The sequence below is a fragment of the Papaver somniferum genome, chromosome 9 (assembly GCF_003573695.1).
Source record: "Papaver somniferum cultivar HN1 chromosome 9, ASM357369v1, whole genome shotgun sequence".
In the NCBI taxonomy this organism is placed as follows: Eukaryota; Viridiplantae; Streptophyta; class Magnoliopsida; order Ranunculales; family Papaveraceae; genus Papaver; species Papaver somniferum.
The window spans coordinates 142,729,453-142,734,975 of NC_039366.1; the positions used below are offsets into that span (position 1 = coordinate 142,729,453).

General features: G+C 37.1%; 1 pseudogene; it reads left to right on the top strand.

The window, feature by feature from the left end:
• The first annotated feature begins 758 nt into the window (after positions 1-758).
• Positions 759-858, top strand: LOC113314576 (annotated as a pseudogene).
• Positions 859-5,523: the final 4,665 nt, after the last annotated feature.

Sequence of the window (5,523 nt, forward strand, 5' to 3'; positions counted from 1 at the left end):
TAGGGAACCTTCCGTTATCTCTCTCACTTAAGGTCTTAGATATTTGGCTGACTAGAAGTTCTAACTTAGCAAGAGTCTGAGCATTAGTTTGAAATTTCTGCTTGGTTTCCTGTTGAAAACTAACTTGGCTCTTTACTAACATGTCCTGGATCTGTGCTAACATATCCTGGCTCTTTCTTAATATACTAAGAGATTCCTCTAAGCTCGTCATTCTATTCTCTGAAGAGTTCTGAAACTGACCTGAATAGTTCTTATCTGAACCAAAACCTGGGGGAGCATTATAATTACTAAACTGACCTTGACTTTGGCCCTTAGACCACGAAAGGTTCGGATGGTTTCTCCAACCAGGATTATAGGTTTCTGAATATGGGTCAAACTTCTGACGGTTATCGAATCTAGTGTTATTATAGAGAGCATTGGCTTGCTCTTCATTATTCTGGCCTTCCCAAAAAGGCTCTAATCTACCACTAGTGTGACCCACTTCTAAAGCTTCTAACCTTTTCGCTATAACAACAATTTTGGCATCTGATTCAAAGTTTCCTTCTACCTTATTAATGTTTCCTATGCCTAGAAGAATTGTTTTATGGGGTCCCCTATTACTTTCCCATTGTTGGGTCTTTTCGGTGATTTCATGTAAATATGTCATCGCATCATCAACTGTTTGGTTTTCAAACCCACCTGTATACATAGATTCTAATGTGGTTGTAGTGGGATAATCTAAACCCTCATAAAGGATCTGAACTAACCTAACCTTTTCTAAACCACGATGAGGACATTGGGCTAATAGATCATTGAACCTTTCCAAATACCTATACAAGGATTCTCCCTCCTGTTGAGAAAATGTGCATATTTGCGTCCTAATAGACGATGTTTTGTGCCTAGGGAAAAACTTGTTCAAAAAGGCAGATGTAAGTTGTTCATATGTTTCAATTGATCCGGAAGCCAAACTATATAGCCACGATTTGGCTTTATCTTTCAAGGAAAAGGGGAATAACCTGAGTTTCAAAGCATCATCATCAAGGTTTCTAATTTTTAGGGTACTACAAATTTCCTCAAAGTCCCTAACATGGAAATAGGGGTTTTCATTTTCTTTCCCTAAAAATATTGGGAGCAACTGTAAGGTTCCAGGCTTAAGTTCATAATTTGCTTCAGTTTCAGATAATCTGATACACGAGGGACGAGTAGTCCTAGTAGGGTTCAACAAAGCTTTCAAAGTTGCCATTTCTGGCACTATTGGAATATCAGGGATTTTCTCCTCAAACGGACGTTCAAAAACGGAATCTTCAAGAATCAGGCTTTCTAAATTGAGGTAATCGAGACGCTTAGAACTACTAGGTTTGTCTTTAAAAAATCTACCTAGGGAGTCTCTTTTACGTTCAGGCATGCAAAAGAATAAGGTAGGGAATTCTATGCAATCACAAAACAAGGCTGACTCAACCAAATCAAACCTATTAATTTCTAGCAAACAAAAAGCATGATGGCTCCACTTAGATTGTTTCTAGACCAACTTCTATTCTTTCGAAAAGGAACTCGATACAATCTGAGAAAACCCCTTTGGAATCAATCCGAGTCAAAGTAAGTTGAATAGAGGCGAGGGAAGATTGGTGGAGCTTTGATACCCAAAGGCCTCACCGGTATTATAAGGCGGCGCAGTCACGCATTCAACTCACAGAAACCATCATGAACTTCGAAGTATGCTCAAAAGAGTAACCAATATTTTTCGAAAGACTTTCCTATTAAGCTCGTCACCCTATAGGTATCGTTCTAGTCAAAATTTTAGGCTTAGGTTAGCGTTTGGTTTCATTTTCCTAAGGCGGGCAAGAAGAGAACGTTGATGAAATCCGAGCCCTTATCTTGTATGGCCAGTCCTTGCCCTTTACTAGGAAATTAAAGCAGCCGTTTTCAAGTCCTCAGCATATATGCAAACGAAGGAATATAGTAAACCCGCTGACAGGGGATTCACGGGTGTTTCGAAAAACTTACCTCCCGTACCAGACGGGCGAAGAACCGCTGAAGTCGACTCGAGGGGCCGAGGCGATATCGTAATCGTCGTCCTTCTCTGCACACAGTTTATATTTAAACTACCCTTCCGTAGGGTTTAAAAATAATGTCCCAAAGTTTAAAGTCCAAAGTGTCCAAAAAGAAAAGAAAAATTACAAAAATAATAAAACCTAATACAGTTTTTTTTCTTTTTTTTTTCCTTTTTAATAATAAGGAAAAATAAACAAAACCCTAAGAAATAAATAACTAAAAGAAACTGTCTTCTTTTCCGTTCTTTTCGCTTTAGTTTTTCGCTCCAAGTCTTTATGCTTTAAGATCCAGTCTTTACGAAATCACCAAACTCCTTGGCTCAATTTTCTTTATGATCCAAAACCTGTAGACAAAAGATAAATACCCAAAAACGTAAAAAAGAACAAAAATAATAAAAACCTAACAAAATAAATAAATAAATAAAGTCTAAAACCCTAAAAGAAAATCCGCGTCGGCGGCGCCAAAAATTGATGTATTTTATAGATAGTGGTAAAAGTGGTTCGATTCTCAGACTCGCGAAGGATAAAATATAGACTTAAATTCTGAAACTAAAATAGAAAACTCACTAATAATTATAGCAAACACGGACAAAGTTGATATCAATATTAAAAGACAACTGAGGCTAAGATTCCACTATTTTCCAAGTTCAAAGTGATTTAATCCAATCTTTATATTTATGCAATTTTCTCGTTCAATTTGATTCTAGAATATTGCAACAAGTAGATTTTCAAAAGAAATAATTGTAAATATCAAGTATGAAGCATCAAAAGTCTATAAACTAAGCATACTTCATCAAAATAGATCACAATCACTCAAGTAAAAATCATATTCAATTATAGCTCAAGGCAAATAATCATAATAATAATTGCAATAAATAGATGAAATAGAATATACCACTTCTTGTTGGAAAAATAGCTTCCTCTATCTCCTCAGCAATGGGGTTTAGCTCCTCATATTATTCACGTGCTCAAAATAGGTGTTTATAGCTCAAAAGGGTAAAAAACAAGAGGAAACTAATAAAGCAGACAGTTCACAACGTTTTATAGGCGTTACAAACTGACTGTTACAGAGAACCGTTGCAATAGGTGTTGTATGTTGTTGAATAAACGACTGCTATGAAGGGTCTAATGTTCTTCGTGTTCTAGGTATTGCAGCAGCAGAAACAAAACTTCAACTTTTGATTTCAGCTTTCTGTTCTCTCCCAAACTTCCCCAAAGTGTACGTAACACCTCTCTGAATTGCAACCAACCTATATATAGGCAACACACCCAAAAATAACTCGATTCAATCCCTCTCTTTCCTTCACAGCAAGTCTCGGATATTTCCTTTTCTGAATCTTCTCTACGCGTCTTACAAATTAAATCTGACGTCCAAGAATCTCCCAATGATGGTATTAAATATACAGAAGATCTTTACCCCTATCTGCACGTAATCCCCATGTATAGAACCAAGAAAATTCCCGATAATAATGCTCCTCCTCTGTTCCGTTCAATCCAAGAATTCATCCCTATTTCTTCGTATTTGATAAACATACATCCCTGTTATGCTCTAAGAAGTCCATCCCAACACAAATATGCAGTTGAATCACTCCAAATCAGATCCATAAAATCTCACAAATCCCGTGAAACTCCAAGCCTCTGTTTTGTATAACCTCGATCTCTGACCCTGTTTTTTCGATTCTACATCTCATACCTTCCATGTTTGACCAAAACAGGGTAATCCCAACCCACAACAAACACGAATTCCGCCTAAAACTCGATCAGAATCTCGCCAGAATGTTCCGCTGCAAAACTGAATTTGAATTCAGTTTTTCCCGCCAAAAATCTGGAGAAGAGAAAGGTCGCCCCCTATCCAGAGTAGGGGTGCCGATAGCAGGTGCCTTTGGGGGTGTCCTGAGGGTGCCCCTTAGTAATTCGGGTACCCCTTATCCATAGTGAGAGTCCGAATAGCAAGTGTCCTCCGGGTGCGCTTTTCGACAACTTTTCGAGCCGATTTTTCCAAAAATATTTATTGGACAAAAATACTTACACACACATAAAACACCATAATAAGTACAAAAATGAGCACAATCAATATATAGAATCGAGACAAATTAGACACAAAAATGTGTCTATCAGTACCCGTATGCATACTGGCGGAAAGTTCACGTCCGTGAATTTTTGCTGGAGTTTGAAAGTGAAAAAAAAACTCAATCCGGTTACTTAAGTATGCGCACCCGTTTGCATACTTAGGTAGGTTAATTTCTAAAATCGGTTTGTTCATGAACTAAAAAATTTATATAATAAGGAATGCAATCTTTGCAAATCGTGGCTATAATGTTCATGAATCGATTCGAGTGAATCAAAACTGATTTTGCTTCGATTGTGTCTTGTATACTTATATAAAATCTAAGCAATTGAACAACTCTCTAACTAGTTCATTTGGGTCATTTGAACTAGTTATGGTGAAGATAAATAAGGTTGATATGAAAGTGTTCATATGGATAACTATTATTGAACCGACTAAGTGTACACGTTTAGGTACGGTTACTCAAACCTAAATGAAGTTACATTTCATTTGTGTATAACAAGCAAGTTCGATCTAACGGTTAAAAGATATTAGCTTGAATCTAATCAGGTTTTCATCTAACGGTGAATATTGAATGCTTTGTTACCAAGGTTACTTAGATTGCAAACCCTGATTTGAAATCTATATAAAGGAGAACTCTATCAACTGGGAAACCTAATCCCCACACCTCTTGTGTGATAATAGTTGTATAAGCTAGAGTCGATTCTTCTTTAACCTTAAGTTTTTCACGAAACCCTGTTGGTTAACGACTTAAAGACTTCATTGGGGTTGTGAAGCCAGACCCAACTATTTTCTTTGTAGTCGTGTGATCTGATCTTGTTGTTTCTATCGTGTTTGAGTACAATCGCAAGATTGGATTTAGATTTATATCTCTGATAGGCAAGATAGAAAAATAGTCACAAACACCTTCTTCACATCGTTTGTGATTCCGCAATATCTTTTTTCGTTAATCGATTAAGATTATTGTGAGGTGATTGATAATTCTAGGATGTTCTTCGGGAATATAAGTTCGGGTTATCAATTGGTTCTTGTTCACCTTGATTTATCAAAAGACGGAACAAAAACTCGTAGGTATATCTGTGGGAGACAGATTTGTCTATTCTATATACTTTTCCGTGTGATACAGATTTGTTTATCAAGTCTTCGACTTTGGGTCGTAGCAACTCTTAGTTATGGATGAGATCAGCTAAGGGAATCAAGTGCGTAGACGTAAGGAGCACGACTGTACCTTGAATCAGTGTGAGATTGATTACGGTTCAACTACATTCCAGACCGAAGTTAGCTTTGTAGTAGGCTAGTGTCTGTAGCGGCTTAATACATGGTGGTGTTCAAATCTGGACTAGGTCCCAGGGTTTTTATGCATTTGCGGTTTCCTGGTTAACAAAACTTCTGGTGTCTGTGTTATTTCTTTTCCACATTATATTT